The following is a 22,221-nucleotide window of genomic DNA, read 5'->3' as shown; positions in this document are numbered from 1 at the left end:
CTAGAGACTCTCTCGCCAATTGATGGAGATCCTGAGTGTGTAGTAGTACCAGACTCACTTACATCTGAATTTTCTTCTGAACTGTCAACTCAGCCTCTCACACAGCCAGAGATAGATGATTCAACATCAAAGGTGGGCAAAGGCCGACAACCAGGAACAAAATCAATGAATTTGAATGTTTTCTCTATTTTTGACTCGCAAAGTAAACAAAATCCAACATTGAAGATACCAGGATCCAAATTGATGAATAAATCAAAAAATCAACAAGTTACGAACAAATCCAAGTCTAATGGCTCCCGAGCCTTTTTAAGAAACTTGCCAACTCCGCCTAGACCTCTTAAGCCTATGTTCCAATCTAATCATTTCCAGGCTAGTAGTCAGAACCTAGGTGAAAAAACTCAAACTCAACAAGGCGACGAAGCCAGATTGTCATCTGACAGGAAGGAGATCGTGTTTTCATCAGATGAAGGGAACAATTCAGGACTCATAGCTATGGCAGATCTGACGGTCCATTTTGACAATGAAATGACTCTGAATGCCATGATGAAGTAATGAATTCACCACCTCCTATTACAACAGTGATTGGTATTAATCATCGTCGCAAGGATGAGAATGTTAAACTTACGATTCCAGAATTAACATATACAAAGCATGGAAAGTGAATGTAAAATGTTGTTTCAAACACTTAAGAGGCGTCGGTCTCAGTTAAAGAAACATTTGCTATCCACACATATCATCTCTGAATATTATGATCGTACATCCATAACCAAACTTCAGAGGAGCCTTCAACATCTAAATTTAAAACCAAAGAATTTGACAGTAGTTGTAATTGGTTATTTAGAATGCTCTTAATACCCAGAGGTTTCTAAGCGCAGACCCAGGGAATCAAACCTGTGTTGCACCGCATGGTCTTTTTTCATAGGCGAGTGCGTTGCCCCTGAGCTATCCTCCTGAGACATTTGTTGAGAGATTATTAACTTCTAGAGACGGGTTAACCTTAAAAAGAGAAAATGTTATGAAACGCTTACATCACAGTCCTAAATTGCAGGATATCGTCTCAGATGAGACCCGTCTTGATTGAGTCATCCTCCATGCCACTTCAAAATGTACAATTCACATTGTTGAGTGCAATACAAGATTTGTTGCCTCATGTCTTCGAATTAAGCGATGAATCTAATCTTCAACAAAAACAGTTACTTAATATTACAAATATATCAGCAGCACGACTTGAAGGAAATAAATCCCAGAAATTGGAGTAAAGACTCAAATACTCAAATCACTTTGAATAAGGAAAACCAGCAAAGAGACAAATCCACAGGCCAAACAATGGCGAGACCAAGAATAATCTTTGATGCTAACAATGACACTATTAGAGAAGTAACAGAAGCTCATCCCATTGGTCCTCTGCAAGACCAGCACAAGGACTGATCAAGGGTCGCCTCATCTTTAGCAACCCCGTATCCTGGATAATATTCAGTAGATGGAGAAGCAAGGGCTATGAAAATGGGATCCTGGAATACCGTAGGCTTTATTAATCTTTTAATGAAGACACCCTGGGAGTCCTTGCATATGACATTGTGTGCTTCCAGGAAACGTGGTTCTGGGCAAAACCAATATGTAAGGGCTTCAAAGTCTTCTTAAATCTAGTTCCTAAAAGGTGCTATGCGACGCCCTCATTCTGGTCTGGTAACATTGATAAAACATGGACGTGGTCTAAAGGTTGTGGAACAGAATCCTAATCCATTTACCCAGATGCTAGTCCTTGATTGGCTAAAACCATGATCCTTCAAGAAACCAACAATGATTGTCTTTAAACTATACTGGTATTTCTTCAAAAATGGAGATGCTAATTTCTTAGATACAGTGACAGCACTAATCAATGACTCTTAGATCCATTTTATAGATCCATTCATAATCCTCTGTGGAGATTTAAACATCATGTGCTAGAGTGAAGAAGGCATTATGATCAATCAAGTAGATTTAAAGAACAGATCGGCCATGTGGAATCGAGAAAAACTGTCATATAAAGGGAGATATGGCGGCCAAACCAACCTGGTCCTGTAATGACCAAAAAGCTCATCTTGATTATTACTTTGTTTCCAGGAATGTGCAAGATCTGATTGATTGCTTAGTAATCAATCAAACTGGAATTAGTGATCATCATTTATTGACAGTAGTATGGAAATATTCTCAAATTCGTGCTGAAGTCAAGTCCCTGTTACCCATGCAAGTCTCCTATGGTAGCAATAAATTGAGACTGAATTCCTCTGATATCCACACTAGCACCAAGAAGTACCGCTTGAAATATTTCTGAGGAGACAAACCTGGGGTACACTGGTATTTTATTGGTGTTCAAAGAACATCATGGGAATAACTGTAAAACCACTTTTTCACAAGAGCAAATGTTTACAACAAGGAACTAATCCATGTCTGCCAGATATATCAAGCTGACATGAGGCAAATTAACAAAAAACATGGTGAAGCCAGAACAGAAGCCCGGCGAGCCAGGAAACAGCACTATAAGAACTGGTTGATATCTTCCAAGGCCCTCAGGTCTCAGCATGATGCCAAAACATGCTGAAAACTGTCTGCATGAAGTCTTCTCGTGACCTGTGGGCAATTTTTAACAACAATTCAACTCTTCAATTAGCGTCCTTTCCTAATGCTGTCCCAGAAGAGCTATGGCGGTCTCATTTCACAACACTATTTGAGCAATCTGCAAAATTGGGTGAATCCGTGGAGAATCCTCTCACAAGGGATCCTTGGCTGATAGAGTTAGAAAAAGGATGATGTTGTAACCCTGATAAAAGCACTGCGCTCTTCCCGTGCTTCAGGAACAGAGGGCCTTACAAACGCTGTGTTTAAACAAAAAGGCCAAAGCCTGGGCTGACTTTTGCATGCTGGTGTTCACGGATATTCTGTCTACTAGAAGAGTACCAATTTCATGGAAAACTGCACTGATCATTCCCATATTTAAGCAAGGTGATAGAGAACAACCATACAAATGCTGGCCAATAGCTTTATTAGACTCCTTGGGGAACATTTTTGGTACCCTTGTCTTATGCCATCTGCAGGCATAGGTGAGGAGTTCGGATTGATTAGACCCCAGACAGTCCGGTTTTGTTAGAGGTGTGGGCACAAACCTAAACCTCTTCTTGCTAAATCTGGTGAAGCTAAAGGCTATTAGGACACGATCGAAAATATACACAGTGTGCACGGATCTCAAACAAGCCTTCAACAGCATTAGTCGAGAGAGACTGTGGATCAAGCTTTACCATTGGGGATGTCCGGAAGATCTGATCAAAGCAATAAAAGCCCTGTACTAGTCAACTTCAATCCAGGTGAGGTTGTCAAAGGACGGTACACTTTCTGAGAAAATCTACACCTTCAAGGGGCTAAAACAGGGCTGCCCCTTGGCTTCCGTGCTTTTCAACATTTACCTATCTGATATGGGTGTGAGCCAAGAGGGAGCAAGAGCATTCCCACCTAAAATAAATGACACGGTATTGCCCTGGATACTGTATGCTGATGATCCAGTCATCATGGATCTGACAGTAATTGGCTTACAGAGGCAAATTAATATTTTCAAAACCTATATGAAAGAAAATGGGCTTTGAGTCAGTGTCAAAAACAAAAATCATGGTCTTGGTGAGTATGCAGTGTAAATCCAAGCCTAAAGAAAGATGGTACCTGGGAAATCGGGAACTTGGGGAAAGTCCAGTCAATTACTTATTTGGGAGTTCAAATCAACTGTAGTGTTAGCGAGTGGCTGGATATCTGTGCTCAGATTGAAATGCACAACCCTAGCATCTCGGGCACTATTGCTAAAGCAGAAATACTGCAAATTTACCATGTGTTCTATCATAAGCTTCTATAAGCTTCATAACCTTCATCTATGGTGCAGAGACAGCTTTAAGTTTGTCATAGCATTTTTGGGACCTTATAGATGGGGTCTTTTGGAAGAAAGTATTGCAGCTTTCCCTGGGTATTCCTATCTCATCTGTGAAATTTGAGTTGGGCCTACAGTCTTTACATTCAATATTTTATGGAAACCAATGGACGTATACCATAAATGCTCCATGTCTGATGCTCTTACACCATTTCAAATTTTACATACTCATGAGGGATCTGACTGGCTAGTCATCAGGTGGAAACAATCATGTGGAGATTGGTTGTATTATTGGACTTGTCGGAAGATCTCCTAATAACAAATCCAGAAAACGTTAAACATACCATTCGCAGGCAGAATTGGATCCATACCCAAGACTCGAGACGTTTCTATAAACTATCATTATTACTAACTCATGAAAGGAGACTCATTGGCCAGCTTCCATCATATGTGTCTAATTTTCTGTGTCCAAAACGGAGAGACTTGTTTATGAGATTACATCTGAATGTCCTCCGACCCTGAGAGGTATTTGGTACTAGAGGCCACATTTATAAGGCTGAGATACATTGCTGATACTGTCAAAAACAGGATCAGGTAGAATATGAATCTGTGAAACATCTAATAGAATGTCCGATTTTAATCTCAGTGAGAACTAATTTTCTGGCAGAGACTTGTAAAAATCTAAGAACCCTGTCGTTGGATGAGTGGTGGGCACTATTTTTAATTGGAGAGAATCCTTCAATGATAATAGCACAATGTAGGTTTATGCAAGAGGTTCTTAATTGGGTTGCTGGGGCGAGTGTGTGAACATTTTAATTATGACGATCTTAGGAATTGTATGTTATTTTTATATGCAGGTTTTAAGTCAAAGAGAATGAAGAAATGTTATATTGGGAATATGCTCTTTAGAGGTGTTTGAAATCAAATTCTATGAAAAGGTTGTAATAAACTGAAACTGTCCTGGCAGGAGAGTGAACCTGGTAATGGAGAAAAGGGGAAGAATCTCCCGTATGTGAACTGTTGATCTAAAGGTGAATGTCTCTGGAGTGTGAACATTGCCTGGACTTGTGAAATGGTGAAAGTCTCAAAGGGAAGACTCGTACCCCTTTGGAGTGTAAACATTGTTGAACTCTGAAAACTTAAGGAAACTCAAGGGAAAGAGCGTCCCCTTCAGAATGTGGAGTTTATTGAAGTGACATTGAAAAGCCAGAGAAATCTTGGGGAAGGGAAGACCCTTTCTGGTGGAACTTTATTGGTTTTCTTTTTTGCACTTTAAGAACTTTGTGTTTGGAACTTTCGAAAGAAGCTGCAGGTTTTCAACTAAAAGACATCCCCATGTTCACGTTATATTGTGTTTACTGTGGGAGTGTCAGCTTAGGATTTTGTACACAGGACAGAGAACTCTTTTTATTTGGTCATTCTGACACAGACATTCCTTATTTTTGTTGAGGCACTGAAATCCCTCCTAGAGTTAGGGATAGGTAGACCCCTCTTTTATTGTATTAATAAAAGTCTAACGAACACCAACAAATGCCACTGTGTCTGAGTATTACTCTTGATCCGTTACAGTTCCCACTTTGGGTGTATGCAGAATGGGGGAAGAGTGTTCCACAGGGTCAGGGAAAACTCTAGCCTTCTGAGCTGGTTACTATTACAGGGCCCCACTCTAAATGCTCATGGTAAGGAGCAGCAGGAGTTTGGTGTCTGCGTCTGGACCCTGAGGCATGACAAGTAAACAAGGCTCACAAGACTGAAGCCTGTACGGGTCCAGCAGGAACTGAACAGTGACTGTCTCCTAAAACAGGAACTGGCACACTATTAACAATATGGCACAAGGTACAATATTGAAATGTGACAAAGGAAGTGGGAAGAGATTGCCTGCTGGGAACAAAGGAATTACACAAGCACAAGTGAGGACAAGAACTTTAACAGACCTATTCGGGGAAAGAACAGGAAGTCAAAGTGAGCAAGGTTCAAGACCGAGAATGAAAGGAAAGAGGATAAGAAAGAAGACAAGAATCTACGCACTAAGGTACAGGAACTGCAGACTGGAAACTAAAGACCGTAATCTCAGAAGGGCAGACTGAACCAGGAACAAGAAAACTGAGGTTTTCCAGGATGCAGCGCGGACCCGAAATGGAGAGGGAATGAATCAACAGGTAAGTCTTAACATGGAGATTTAGCTTTCCTTATTCCCTACTCTCTCTCACCTTTTGTTCTGGTCTTTTTCTCCCTAGGCGCTGGGGTGTGACTGCGAATCCGGATGATCGCTGCTGAACATGGATGCGCCCTGTAAAGGTGAGTGGAATGCGGCGCTGCAGCGATCGACGCGATGAGCTTTTAAATAAGTCTTCCTTTTCAGGATTGTCGGCGAGATGTCTCCGGATGCGGTTTTAGCAGGTAAGGACTTTTCCTTCTTCTGTTCTCTTCTTCTCTTCCTTTGCAGGTGATCCAGGATGCTGACAGGCGTGGCAGAAGTCAGGATGCAGGAGCAGACACGGTGAGCGTCCAGCTGCTAGATGCAGAACAACGCGAAGCACGTGTGGCTGTTCGGGTGTGGTTTAAATAGCCTTGGAAGAAGTTCCAGGTATGTATCCTTCCTCCAATCAGGTATGTATCCTTCCCCGACCACGCCCGGATGGTAAATTAGTCCCACAGGTAAAGTAGTTCCTTTCAGGCCTCAAGGAGGCCGGGATCCTGCAGCATGGTCTGCATCAGGTAAGTGCACCCAAGCACTCCCATAATGAGCCTGGCGCCTATGACGCCAGGACTGATGTCTTTTATGAGCCTGGCGCCATAGGCACCAGGACACTGTCCAAAGGGCCCCTATATGGGGTTGCTGGGTCCTTCCTTGGGGACTGGATGTCCGCTTTCGGGGACGCAGGGCTTGAACCGGCTCCCCAGGAGCGGGCATCATGACAGCACTCCCCCCCAAGGCCCCTCCCAAGGTTGTTCCCTCCGGGGGTTTTGGTTTGTCTGGGAAGAGTCGGTGGAATTTCCTGACTAATCGAGGTGCATGCACATGGTCGCTGGGTTCCCACGACCTCTCCTGAGGTCCGTACCCCTTCCAATCAATTAGGTAGAACAGTTTTGACCTAAACATTTTTGAGTCTAAAATGTTCTTCACTTCGAATTCGGGCTCCCCATCTATTAGAATAGGTTCTGGAGGTTTGAGTAGTCGGGTTCCGGGTACCACTGGTTTCAGAAGTGACACATGAAAAACAGGGTGAATTTGCATACTAGCTGGTAAATCAAGTTTAACAGCCACTGGGTTAATTATTGCCGTAATAGAATAAGGTCCCAGATATTTTGGGTTAAAAGTTCGAGGCCCTTTGAGTGGTAAATGTCTGGTAGCTAACCACACTTGATCCCCAATCTGATACGGAGGTGCTTCACTCCGATGTAGATCAGCATTCTCCTTGTTTTTTCTCTTGGCTTGTTGTAAATGCGTAGTTGCCTCTTTAAAGGCTTGGGTAATTGTAGAATGCAGATGTTCTACTGCAGGCATTCCGAGGTTCTGAGGTGAGTCAAGGTTTGAGGTTCGAGGGTGATGCCCAAACAAAGTATAAAAAGGACTGTGGCCAGTTCCAGAGTGTACCGAATTATTATATGCGTATTCGGCTATCCAAAGAATGTCTTTCCAGTTGCTTTCAGATTGCTGTAACATACACCGTAAGTACTGCTGAAGGGTCTGATTTGTCCTCTCGGTCTGACCATCGGTCTGAGGGTGGTGACTGGTCGAAAAATCTTACGTCGATCTGTGCCATTTGACAACATTTGCGCCAGAAGTGGGAAATGAATTGGCTTCCCCGGTCAGAGATTAGTATAGATGGGAATTCATGTAGCGGAACAATATTTTCGAGGAATTCTTTGGCTAGGACAGAAGCTGAAGGTAAACCTTTCAAAGGAATAAAGTGGGCCATTTTGGAAAACAAATCCACAATTACCAGAATAGTATTGTACCCCGAACAAGGAGGCAGGTCCGTAATAAAATCCATTGATAGGGTGTGCCAGGCTGCTGGCGGTATGTCTAGAGGTTGAAGGAGACCGGCTGGTCTTTTCTTTTGACTTTTATTTTGGGCGCAAACACCAGAGGACATCACAAAAGATTTAACATCTTTTCGCCAAGAGGGCCACCAAAATTGTCGTTTCACCTTTTCCTCTGTCTTGGCTATACCGGGGTGTCCCTCTATCAATGTATCATGATAACCGGAAATAACTAGTTCGTGTAATTCCTTATGTGGCAGGAATAAGCGTCCTTGGAAATAAGGTAAACCATTATCTATGGTAAAGTCTGATCCCTTTTGATCCAATCCTGTAAGGTTGTAGGGTCCAGTTGTTGTTTCACTCTGGCTTGAATGTCTTCAAGCGTCTGTAACAAAGTCATGCCTAGAATCCTCTGTTCGGGAATTATTGGTACTGGTTCTGAGTTTGTATCAGATTCTCCCATTCCAATTCGGGATAAGGCGTCTGCTTTGCCATTCTTGCAGCCAGGTCGATAGGTAATCACGAAATCAAATTCAGCGAAAAACAAAGCCCATCGGAGCTGCCGTGATGACTGAGCCTTGGCGGTTTTCAAATACTGTAAATTCCGGTGATCAGTGATCACTGTGATGGTATGTCGAGCGCCAAGCAGATAATGCCGCCAGGCTTTAAAAGCAGACTTAATGGCTAACAGTTCTTCGTCCGTGATTGCATAATTAACCTCGGGCGCCGAGAATTTTCTGGACCAAAATGCTACGGGATGCAGTTGGTTGGTTTCGGGATCTCTTTGGGACAGGACAGCTCCCATGGCTAGGCTGGATGCGTCAGTCTCGACGACGTAAGGGAGATCTGGACGCGGGTGTTTCAATATAGGTGCGGAGGTAAACTTAGCTTTTATATCCTGAAAGGCCTGCTCGGCTTCTTCAGACCATTCAAAACGTTTATTTTTCCTCAAGAGTGCAGTAATGGGTTGTACCACGCGTGAAAATTCCGGGATAAACCTGCGATAGAAATTGGCAAAGCCGAGCATGCTTTGAACCCCTTTTACAGAGCTAGGTGATGGCCATTTGAGGATGGCATCCACTTTTCTTGAGTCCATTCGGACTCCTTTGGGTGTCAGGATGAAACCTAGAAACTCGACTTCTGTGGTATGGAAAACACATTTCTCCAACTTAGAAAATAGTTTGTGTTGGCGCAGTTTTTCAAGTACTGCCCTGACGTGTTTTCTGTGATCAGATTCCGAAGAGGAGTACACCAGAATGTCATCGATATATACGACAACACAAACATCGATGAGTTCCCGAAGGACATCATTCATGAAGTATTGGAAGGCAGCCGGCGCGTTACACAAGCCGAAAGGCATCACCTGGTACTCGAATAATCCGTATTTAGTATGGAAGGCAGTTTTCCATTCGTCACCTTCTTTAACTCGTACCAGATGATAAGCCCCCCGGAGATCTAACTTGGTGTATATGCAAGCGTCCTTCACCTGGTCAAGGAGTTCAGGGATCAGATCAGAGGATAACGGTTTTTAACCGTTATCTGGTTCAATGCGCGGTAATCGATACAAGTTCTAAGGTCCCCTTCTTTTTTGGGCACGAAGAACAAAGCCGAGGATGCCGGGGACTTTGACGGGCGAATAAAACCATTAGCTAGGTATTGATCCAAATATTGTCTCAAATGCAGATTCTGAGGTTCGGTAAGGGCATAAATCCTGCTACAAGGGGGTTGTGCACCGGGCACCAGATCGATTTGGCAATCGTACGATCTGTGAGGAGGTAACGTGTTGGCCTGTTCCTTTTGGAAGACGTCCTGAAAGTCTTGGTATTCCGGAGGTAGTTGCATGGAGGCAGAGGTTACAGATGCTAGATTAATCTTCAGGTTTTCTGGGTAGCAGGTCTGTGTACAATCCGGGAAGGTTATTCTCTTAGCTCGCTAATCAATTCGAGGATCATGTGTCTCTAACCAAGGGATTCCAAGAATAACCTGAAACTGTGGAGCCTTGATTACATCAAACACAACACCCTCCCGATGGCTGTCGGGACCAATAAGAGTCACCTCAGTAGTGGAATGTGTTACCGGTCCAGAGGCAATTTCAGTTCCATCGACTGTGGTGATGACATCTTTGCTGGTTTTATGACGGAGAGGGAGGTTAATCCTAGAGACCAATTCACAATCCACATAGTTTCCAATAGCCCCACTATCGATGTATGCCTTTATTGCATGCAACCGCTTAGGCTGTTCTGGATCTACGAGAACCATTGGCACAATGAAAGGCGAGGTCTGAGAGTTAGTTTTCAAGCTCGGCAAGCGGACCCCTACACGTGTCGGGCGGAGTCGTTTCCCGAAACAGAGTCTTCATGGTTTTTATCAGCGGCTCCTACCGCCTTTCGGGGCGGTTTTGCCGGGCAATCTCGTAGAAAGTGTCCAGAATTCCCACAATAAAGACATAATTTTAACTACCGCCTCCTTTCACGTTCCTTTTGAGTTAAGGGTCCTTTAACCCCTCCAATTTGCATAGGCTCAGAGACATCAACTCCCTTGGGATTAGCATGGGTCTTGACCAACACCCGGGTCTCAAACCTGGACCGATCTGCTTTTCTGTTTTGAAGTCTGTGATCCAATTGGACCACTAAGTCTATATACTCTGCGCATTCTTTGGGCGGATTTACAACTTGGGCCAAGACATCTTTAAGTTCTCCACGTAGGCCTCGATAAAACAGCGTGACTCTTTTATCCTCTGGCCATCCCGTTTCCACAATTAGTCTATTAAAGATTGCAAAATAGGATAGGAGGTCCTGATTGCCCTGTTGCAGGGATAGAAGTTCGTCATCCAGAGCCTGCCCCTGAGAGTGTCGAGCAAATAACCTTTCCATGCTTGCTTGAAACCTTTGAAAATCACGGAGAATCGGGTCATCTTGAGTAACCAGTGGAACTGACCAATCGGCAGCGCAGCCGCTGAGATATGACAATACAAAGGCTACCTTGGTCTGATCATTAGGGAAGGCCCCAGGTCTGCATAGGAAGTGCAAATGACACTGATTCATGAATACGGCGAATCGTTTGGGGTCCCCAGCAAAGCGTTCGGGTGGGGCCAGCGGCATGTTTCCAGGTAGATTAATCTGCACAGGGTTACTAGAAACCACAGGAGCGGGGTTCCCTCTGGAACCGGGTAGAGGAGTTTGCCCAGCTTGACCTTGCAAAAGCTGTCTGGCCAGGTCATCAGTTCTTTCCTTTGATATTATTAATTCCCTCCTGAGGGCATTAGTCTCTTGACGAGCGGCATGTACTTCGGCCCGTAATTCCCCCACTAATTCAGCCAACTGATCAGTCTCAGAACTATCCATAGCGCCTGGGTGGGAATTTGTAGGAAGGCTTCGCGTTCTGTAACGCTCACCTGACTCCCACGGAGGCGCTGGCCTGGTTCGCGCTGCTGTGACCTCTTCTAAGGTGATGTGCAGGGTTCGGAAGACGGACTGGACCGGGCCCCCAAATCTGGCTTGTCTGGCTCGCAGAAGTATCCTTCTGTAGGCGAAAATAGGGGATTAACTGTCTGCGGGGTAATGCAATCGGCCTCCCACTTTCCCCTCTCACCCTCCTCGAAACCCTTCTGTGATTCCTCGTAGCGTCTCACCTTAGGGTCTGGAAGGACGAGCTCTCCATCCTGCTTCTGATGCAGGGGCGCGTTGGTATCCAGTTACTTCACTGGATTTTCAGATTGGTGAGAACCAAACTTGCTTGGCTTCCAGGTAAGTTTTTTGATAAGAGGTTCCCCTTGTGTCCATGCATTAATGTACTAATGCTAGTGTCTTTTTCCCCATAGGGGCCGGGGTACGGAATGCCGGGGAACAGGCACCGACCCGAGATGAGAGGTGAAATCCTTGTAGAAATCAGGTAAGTCTTTAATGAGCCTTTTTTGGTAATGTCTTTTCATTGCTCATTAACGCTGATGTCTCTTTTTCCCCTTAGGGGCCGGGGTCCGGAAATGCCAGGATGCGGCGCGGACCCGGAATGGAGAGGGAATGAATCAACAGGTAAGTCTTAACATGGAGATTTAGCTTTCCTTATTCCCTTCTCTCTCTCACCTTTTTGTTCTGGCCTTTTTCTCCCTAGGCGCTAGGGCGTGACTGCGAATCCGGATGATCGCTGCTGAACATGGAGGTGCCCTGTAAAGGTGAGTGGAATGCGGCGCTGCAGCGATCGACGCAATGAGCTTTTAAATAAGTCTTCCTTTTCAGGATTGTCGGCAAGATGTCTCCGGGATGCGGTTTTAGCAGGTAAGGACTTTTCCTTCTTCTGTTCTCTTCTTCTCTTCCTTTGCAGGTGATCCAGGATGCTGGCAGGCGTGGCAGAAGTCAGGATGCAGGAGCAGACACGGTGAGCGTCCAGCTGCTAGATGCAGAACAACGCGAAGCACGTGTGGCTGTTTGGGTGGGGTTTAAATAGCCTTGGAAGAAGTTCCAGGTATGTATCCTTCCCTGACCACGCCCGGATGGTAAATTAGTCCCACAGGTAAAGTAGTTCCTTTCAAGCATGGTCTGCATCAGGTAAGTGCACCCAAGCACTCCCATAATGAGCCTGGCGCCTATGACGCCAGGACTGATGTCTTTTATGAGCCTGGCGCCATAGGCGCCAGGACACTGTCCAAAGGGCCCCTATATGGGGTTGCTGGGTCCTTCCTTGGGGACTGGATGTCCCCTTTCGGGGACGCAGGGCTTGAACCGGCTCCCCGGGAGCGGGCATCATGACACATTTACACTAATAGACTACATATTCACGGGCACTGAGCCACTGCAGGACTTTACTGGGATTAACATCAAAGCCCCCACACTTTCAGACCACTCCCCGATACTGGCCACATGGGCACATACACATGGGAAAGCCCCGATACCAACATGGAGACTCCGGGCAGAGGCTTTGGGAGAGGGAGAGTTTGAGGAACACCTCTAAGCGGTGATAGAAGACTACTTCGAACATAATGAAGGAAGCGTAGAAAGTAACGCCACAATCTGGGACGCGTTTAAAGTTGTGATAAGAGGGACAGCAATTGGCAGAATGGGGGGAATGAAAGGAGCGGCCATAGAAGAACTTAACAAACTGGAAAGGCAGATAGAAAAAGAGGAACGTATAGTGGAGGTGGTGGGGGAAGAACCTAGGGAACTGATGGAGTTGAGAACAAGATGTATAGAACTCTGGGAAAAACTGGGAAGGTTGAACTACGGGAGATATCTACAATGATTGCATGTGGAAGGGGATAAACCTAGCAGGCTCCTGGCATGGCTCACTAAGTAAGAAAATAAAAAAGACCCCATACCAGTGCTAGAAGACGAAACAGGGATGGAGATTAGGAGTCAAGAACACATCAACCAGCTATTGGCTCGTTTCTATGAGCGACTGTATGCCCCTAATCCGGAGGTTGACCCGGAAGACATAACAGATGCATTAGCAGAGATAAGACTGCCAAAATTAGCAGAAGAGCAAGCCCAATTACCTGATGCCCCACTCACGGTAGAGGAAATAGAGAGCGTAATCACGGAACTCCCCACTGGGAAATCCCCGGGTCTGGACGGACTCCCGGGAGAGTTCTATAAAACATTTAAAAGTACCATCACCCCGAAACTATTAGAGACATCCCAAGACGCATATGAAAGCGCACACTTGTCGACTAGCATTTCAGAATCAATAATAGTACCGAGCCTCAAACCAGGAAAACCACCCACAAAGTGTACCGCATACAGGCCGATTTCCCTCATTAACCAGGATGCCAAAATACTCACGGCGGTTCTAGCCAACCGCCTGAAACAAGTAATTCCCACATTGATACATTCAGATCAAATGGGCTATGTCCCGGGACGGAATACGTCATGTGATAGACAGGACAAACCAGAGACAGGGAGAATGCGCGATATTGTCCCTGGACGCTGTCAAAGCATTTGACTCTGTGAATTGGGAGTGTCTGCTGGGGGTCCTCGCCCACTTCCGCATTGGAGAAGGGTTCCTTAGATGGATTAGGTTACTGTATAGGGACCCCAGAGCCAGGGTGAAGACAGGACGATACATCTCGAAAGACTGGAGAATACACAGGGGAACTAAACAGGGGTGCCCACTGTCACCAATGTTATATATTTTGGCTCTGGAACCGCTGGCGGTTTTTCTCAGAGCAGAATACGGAGACACAGGGATAGAAATAGATGGAGTGCTGCACCAAATCTCGTTATACGCAGACGACATGCTGCTTTTTGTGGGTAACCCGCGCACTAGTCTGCCCTGCCTCCTGGAAGCAATTGGGGCATACACCAGACTTTCCGGTATAGCAATTAACAAAGAGAAGTCTGTGGTCTTCCCCCTGGCGGGTCTGAAGCGGGTCCCCCCGGCAGATCTCCCAGACCTGGGCCTAACGTGGGCACCACACTCCTTCCGATATCTGGGAATAGAGATACAGCATGACACCGCAGACTCTCACCAATAAAACACGCAGGCAGCCCTCGAAAAAACACAAAAGTCTATGGCCCTCATTACGACCCTTGCGGAATTCGGAAAACGATGGCGGAAATGCAATACCGCCATCGAATAGCGCTCGGTGCGACTATGACCCGTCACCGCAAAGTACGAAGCCATTAGCGACACCGTAGTGAACGCCAACGCTAACTGCACCAAGCACGCGCGCGCGCGCCATGCCAAACCGCAAACACCACCATGGCGCAAGGGTACGCCAATTCCGACCCTTGCGGACATGTACCTAACGCCATCAAGCATGGCGGAATGTACCATTCCGCCATGGTGAGAAGTACGGCATCGCGAATCAACCGTAAACGGCCCCACTGAGTGCCTGTACACCGCTCCCTGCCCACAAAGTACAACTCCCCGTAGGTGCAATGAAGTCACAATGCAACCATTGAAATGTACAAGTCACCCATGCATGCCAACGAACAAATGAAACACAACAGGGGCCAATGGGAGCTGCAGGGCACAGATGGCACGAATACAGAAGCCATCCCAATGGACATGACCACAGTCCCCTACCAAGAAACGCACGCAAACACAGGCACCTGTGACCAGCAATATTCCGAGAATCACATCATTCCACCAGTCCACCTGGCTGACCGGCATCTGTTACACAAAACCCAATCCCCCGCCCCTGAGCATGACAACATTCAAACTGTCATATTGGCAGCCCCCATCCCTGACCTCACGGGCTTCGTAGGCAAACGCGCCCAGTACAGTACCACGCAACTAAACTCCGAAGCTGGAACCCAATGCAGATCTCCTCACAATACATCGCCCCCCAAATAGGCATATGCCACATCACTTGCAAAGAAAAACGCTACACGGGCCAAAACAGAATAGAAATTTAATGCACATCAAAATCACCAAGCCCATACAGCCATCAGGCCATGAACTCCAAAACACTTTTCACCATTGTGGGCTGCATCCGCAAGAAATGACCAGCCACTACTTGTGTGACGCCCTGTTCCCTCATGGTACACAGAGCCACATTCACGTACGAAAAGGCAACATGGAAGCGCACAGAACCGCAGGGCCGTCCCAATGGGGAGGCACTAGTCCAGCTGAAAGGCCGAAATGTTGCTCCGAGCCACCAGTACTGCGTAAGGGCATGTGGCCCATTGGCGATCGTCCCATAAGATCGTAATGCTGCTCCACTGATTAACACGAAGCAGCAGGTGTCGGGAGTAAAACCCATCTGCAGGAGTGGCATACAGATGGCAGTGGCAAAAGGGGAGGAGATACCTGTCAACCAAAAGTAAAGAAAAAGAACAGAATGGCCATCAGAACTAAATTCGAACAACTCACTTCAATGATCACACTAAATCCACAGCCATATGCATGCTAGCCCACTCCAAAGGATCATCACCACCCCAAAACCACTTGCGACTCATAACCATCTATATCGAGGTGTAAACACCATCACAAACGAGTGTACCTGTGCATGCGTCTGTCAAAACAGAATCCATCAGATGGGAATGTTAACGTGCATGGACACAAGTGTCTGAGGGCGCGTCGAGACAGGGAGGGCTCAACAAGGCCAGATAGACGATGGTCCCACTATGGCAGCCCTGCATCACATAGCGTAGGGGAGGCGGATAGATCCCAAGAAGCCCTGTACATGGCAAACTCTGTATCAAATCACCTGCCCATGCATCCATTCATCATTCCCTCATCCCGGGATTAAAACGCCTGAATATTTACTCACATAACATTAGAAATATCCATTGAGTCTGTGCGTTATGCAGCCTGCAAAATCCACAGTGCCCCAGCCCGTAATTCCAGTGTAGTGAAGTAACATGTATTTGGGAACGTCCGGCCTCATCGCCCACGTCGCTAATGCGCATCCCAAACTATTCATATCAATCATTGCATCCTCGCCATGGCCCCTGTCTCAAGGACATTGAACAATAGTACGTTATATTTGCAGTCAGACCTGTGGGCATTTCCTCGCCGCTAGCTGAAAACCGAAAGCGCCGCCCTTCGAATTCCTCATTTGCAACATCACGTCGAAGAGGCATCTGTGGCCGTTTGAAATCACTAATTATTCCACCGAGTGCGGCTGTGTGTGAAAATGGCAACTGCCTTCACCCACAAATGGGACGCCCCGCCCGTCGTTGCAACTCGGCACAGTGATGCATGAGGGCCCACCGTTACTCGAGTATTACGTTCCACTGACCCTTCACAAGTCTGTTCGCGACTGCACAGATAGTATGTGAAACAATGGGACCACAGCAGAATGAACATATCAACCAATGTTACACGGCCATCGGGTACAAATACATGATTGCAATAGCAAGATGCCATTCCCCGAATTGCAGCGTTGTGCGCGGGACGTGCTCGGCCAAAGGGGAGAGCAGTTTGCACAGGTGGAATTAATCACCACAGGTGGAGGCCAAACAGCCTGAAAACACATAAATTGCACACCCAGTCTCCTCCCACAACCACACCGAAATGCTGCCGGCAGGACTCGCGATGTTGGCCCTGGGGGACCTGATAGCACTGCAAGTACTCCAACTCCAAGAAGAAGACGAACACCAACTACAACCGGCCGCACGGAGGAGACGCAGGAGGAGGAGGAGGCCAAGGCAGGGCCAGCAAGGGCCGCCAGCACAGCCACTACCACCACGCAGGCAGCCCGCAATCCCACGCCTCCGAGCACATCCGTTCAACCTCACTGATGAGCAGATCCACACCCTCTACCGTCTGGACCGGGACACCATAGCCGCCATTGTGGACATGACACAGGCTGACCTTGTCAGCATGATAGATAGCCCAACCGCCATCCCACCCCTACTGAAGGTGGTGTCTGTACTCCACTTCCTGGCCACAGGCACCTACCAGCACACAGTCGGACAGTTGCATGGCATTTCTCAGCCACTGTTCTCACGGACACTATTGCAAGTGCTCGATGCCCTCCTGCAGCACGCAGACGACTACATCTCTCTACCACGCTCGGAGCAGGAAATTACCAACACAAAAGTGGGATTCCATGCACTTGCCGGCATACCGGGTTGCATTGGTGCCATCGACTGCACCCATGTGGAATTGGTCGTCCCACATGCCATGGAGGCCCAGTACCGCAACCGAAAACAATTTCATTCCCTGAATGTACAAATGGTGTGTGACTCCAACAGGATCATTACACATTGTTGTGCCCGATTCCCTGGATCAACCCATGATTCTATGGTCTTGAGGAACTCTACAATACCACGCTACATGGAGCGACACGCAGGGAACAGATCCTGGCTACTCGGTGAGTCTCATTACATGCATGATTATGTGGGGTATGTGATTTGGCAATGACCTGGCAGGAAGGGGGGGGGGGTGTGCGTACGTAGCAATGGCATTCCACATCATACGTTTCTCGTCCACATACAGGTGATGCTGGATATCCACTGAAGAGATGGCTCCTCACACCAGTCCGGAACCCACGGGACCAGCATGAGGAGGACTACAACCATGCCCACTCACGTACCCGTGTAGTCATTGAACATGCATTCGACCTACTGAAGGGTCGTTTCCGCTGCCTCAGCAGGTCTGGCGGGGCACTCCTGTACCGCCATGAGAAGGTTGCAAAGATGGTGATGGCATGTGTCATGCTCCACAACATGTGCGTACGTAGAAATGTGCCCATGCCCCCTGACGCAGAACTGCAAGCACCTGATGATGGTCATGATGAGGGTGGGGATGTGGCAGCACCTCATGGAGTCTGCGAGGCACCGGAGGCCCGTGACATTCGTCAGCATCTCATTGATGCATGCTTCTAGCACTCACGCCTGGTGGCTGATACATGGACACGGGACTCGTGGCACTGTGTGTGTCTGGGACATGCACAATATGGACTGTACGCCTATGATGGCCTAGTACACAAAGATCATTGTCCACACATCTCATTGGTTGATCGTGCATTGTTTATGGCATATGTGATATCATGTTGAACACCCTATCGACCCGCCACCCAAGTGAGCCCAACACACCCCCTCCACCCTCCTACCTCCCCCCCGAACACCAGTGTCCAAAGATGCTCATTGTCAGTGGGCTGTCGCTATTGCAAGCCCCCTCTGCGGGTATCAGGGGCACCCCTGCCTGTGGAGCGCAGGTTCCTCCCAGATCTACGTTGGGGGCTGCCCTGGACGGAACTTGCAACGGATGATGTGTCTGCCTGCTCACGTCCATGCATGTCCCTAAGGGTTTGCGAGAGCTCAGTGAGCACACGGTGCACTGCGGCAAGTTCGGCACATACGTCTTTGGACGTCGCATGCAGTTCCCCCCTCAGGCTCTCGGTGCTTCTCTCCATTTGGACTCTCAGGCTCTCGGTGCTACTCTCCATTTGGACTCTCAGGCTCTCGGTGCTACTCTCCATTTGTGCCCTTAGTGTCTCTGTACCTCTCTCCATTTCTGCCCTAAGTGTCTCAGTTGATGTTTCTATGTCTGCCTTAGTGCCCCCACATTCATCGGCATGGTCCTTGAGGAGCGTGGCCAGTTGCTGCTGTTGCACGATTAACTGGTCGAGGGACTGTTGCCTCTGCTGGGCCATGGCCATTTGCGGGGGTGTCACAGAGGGGCTGTTGTCCTCATGTTGCCTTGCCACAGGGCTTGTGGGGGATGGCCAGTCGTCGTCTTGTGGGTGCCCCTGCGTGGTATCCTCATGTTGTACGGGATGGGACAGACAGGGGGATTGGGACAGGTCATGGATGGATCTGACTTCGACATCCCCGTTTTCTGTGTCGGAGCATGCTGCCATCAATGGGGTGTCACCTATGGTGCTGCTGCCACCAGAGGCAGTGCCTTCTGTGGCATCCATTGGGGGGACCTGTGGTGGTGGTGGTGTGGGCATGCTGGCTGCTGGGGTGCCTGTTGATGTTCCCTCCTCTGTGCTGCCACCTGATTTGTGCTGCTGCCGTGTCTTGATGCGTGCAGCTGAGGTGGAGGGTCTCTGGCCGTTGGTCTTGGCCCTCTTTGCAGGTGTGCTGGTAGGGGTGTCCTGAAGCTCGTCGTTTGGATCGGACCCTGTGGTGGAGTAAAGGAGGGCGAGGGTTATTGATGGGTCTGTGGGAATTGGAATGGCATTGTAGCACATGCATTGGGGTGGTACCTGAGGGTGATTTGGGTCGGGGCCTTGGAGGTGCTTTCATTTGTGTGTGGAGTGAGGGTGCAGTTGTTTGGCAGCCTGCAGTTAGGGTGTGCCTGCTGCACGTGTAGTGCGTGTTTTAGGGGTTTTTAATTATTTATGTATTTATTGTGGGTTTTAACGTGCGCTATCAGGCCGATGTGTGTGGATGTTCTCCTGGACATGTGTTTCTGTTGCACTATGTGGACGCATGGTACTTCACATGGATGGACTGTGTGGATTTGGCATTGTTTTATTTGGCCCACCTACCTGAATCTTCGGATGTCTGCACTCCTTTCTCCATCCCTCCGACTCCCTCTATGCTCTCCATTCCGATGGTGGAGGCACAGATTTCTTCCCAGGGGGTCAACTTGATGGGTGATTCAGGACCTCCCCCGGTGGCTGTGGCAATGTTGCGGTTGGCAGAGAGTATGCTGCGGACGCGTATCCGCAGGTCGTCCCATCGCTTGCGGCATTGCTGTGGGGTGCGGGGTGCGGTCCCCACCGCACTTACCCGCTGTGCCACCAGAGCCCATATGGCCTTCTTGTTTGCAAGTGCCGTTCTGGTCATTTGCGTGGAGAAGACGACGGCAGCATTCTCCTGGAGGGTCTCTGTTAGCACGGTGAGTTCCTCACGGGAGAAGTGGACCTGCCGCTTGCGGTCGCACGCTTTCTTCGCTACTTTTCCCATTTTTCTTGGTTTCGCTAGGGTGGATGACGGGTTGGGGTGTGTTTCAGGGTAGTGATTTTAGTGGTTGTGTGGTTTTAGTGGTTTTATAGGTGTACGGCGGGATGTTTCCCGTTCCGGGCCCATGTTTTAGCTTCCGTTTCCGTATATTTCCGGTTACCGTACTTTCCGGTAGGCGCACACTGCGGTGACCGCTAAGAGGGGTGGCGGTATTGCACCTAGGGCGCCGTACGGCGGCGGTGTGGGCCGTTTTGGGGTCATTTCCGCCATCGCGGACTTTGCACTTCCGCCATGGCGTGGTGCTCGTGCCCGATGGGTCGGAATGGGCCGCACTTTGCTCCTTCGTGCAATGGCGGAAACGCTATTTACGCTGTGGCGGTCCGGTCAGTCACTTTCCGCCAGGGTCGTAATGAGGGCCTATGACTTTCTGGGGAACAGTACCCCTGGGGATGATGGGTAGGGCAGCCCTCCTGAAAATGGTGGTACTCCCACGCCTGATATACTATTTCACAAACATCCCACACAGTATTCCCAGGGCCTTCTTTACCAAACTAAACACAATAGCTAGGAATTTCCTATGGACAGAGGGGAGAAGCAGGATCGCAATGAAGACTCTACAGAGAGACTATGAAGAAGGAGGCATTAGGCTACCGGACTTTGAAAAGTACTACTTAGCAGGGCAGTTGCAATTCGGAGTCAAGTGGCTGGGTGAGGAAGAGACAATTGACACAACCATTTTTCAGCCAGCACTAAAAACATACTACCTAAGAGAAATACCATGGCTGGACAAACCCCTGCTCAGGACCCTACCGTACTTGCTTAACCTCGCAATGGGCTATGGAACAGAGCGTGGAAACTACAGGGGACACAAGACCCCTGTTCGGCACAAATCCCTCTTGTGGGCCTTGTGGGCATTGAAACAAACACGCTAGCAATATACCGAGCCCAGTGGGAAGCCAAAGGCGTAGCACAAATTGGGGACCTGAGGAGAGAGGAGAGGTGGGCAGACTTCCAAGAGATGGTGGAGGAACATGATATACACGAAGGCCAATTCATCCTCTATAATAGCATAATACTCAAAATCAAGAAGAGATGGCCAGAATGGGAAGACAAAGAGGACGCAACAGGAGCATTAGATGCATGGTACGATATATCCGAGGGAACACATACAACCTCCAGGTTATACGAACAGTTGCTATGAGCCAACAATGCGCAAGGGCTATGTCACGATGCCTGCCCCCGGGAAGGCAGACCAGGCCCAGCAACCCCGGAAGCAGGCATCATGCCACTTGAAGCATGCCCAAAAACCCCTGTTAGGGGCTCTTTGGCTTCAGTCCTGGCGCCTATGGCGCCAGGCTCATACAAATAAAGTCAGTCCTTACAGAAATCTTACCTGTTGCAGACCATGCTGCAATACCTACCTGAAGCAGACCATGCTGCACGAAGCCACAAGCCAAATGAGGCTTAAAGGGACTACTTTACCTCAGGGACTTCTTTCCTCTCGGGTGGGGCTGTGGAAGAATACTTACCTGGGACTTCTTCCAAGGCTATTTAAGCCACACCCGGACAGCCACACGTGCTTCGCGTTATTCTGCTTGCTGCAGCGTAACGCTCACCGTGTCTTCAGCAGCTCCAGTCTTCAGCCACGCCCGCTTCAGTCCTGGAACACCTGGAACAAGAAAAGGAAAAGGAGAAGAGGTCAGAACAAAACCCTTACCTGAATCCTTGATCCAGCACATCGTCGATCTGGAAGAGAGAAGCCTTCTCAGGTGCATAGCCACGCACCTCGCAGAGCCGCGCTGAACTCACCAACCGAGGCTGCATTCCTTTACTCTTTCGCGAATCCAGCATCTCCAGGCCATTCTTCAACGCCTGGGGGAGACAAGAACAAATAGGTGAGCAAGGGCAATACAAACCACCCCCAAAGACTTACCTGATTACCACAGGGGGGTACTCACCTCATCTCGGGGCGGTGCAGTCAATTCCGCATCGCCGCCGCACCCCGGCCCCTAAGGGGAAAAAACAAGGACAATACAACCTAAC

The sequence above is a fragment of the Ambystoma mexicanum genome, chromosome 11 (genome assembly GCF_040938575.1).
Source record: "Ambystoma mexicanum isolate Mex_15411 chromosome 11, UKY_AmexF1_1, whole genome shotgun sequence".
Lineage (NCBI taxonomy): Eukaryota > Metazoa > Chordata > Amphibia > Caudata > Ambystomatidae > Ambystoma > Ambystoma mexicanum.
This window is presented reverse-complemented; position numbering follows the sequence as displayed.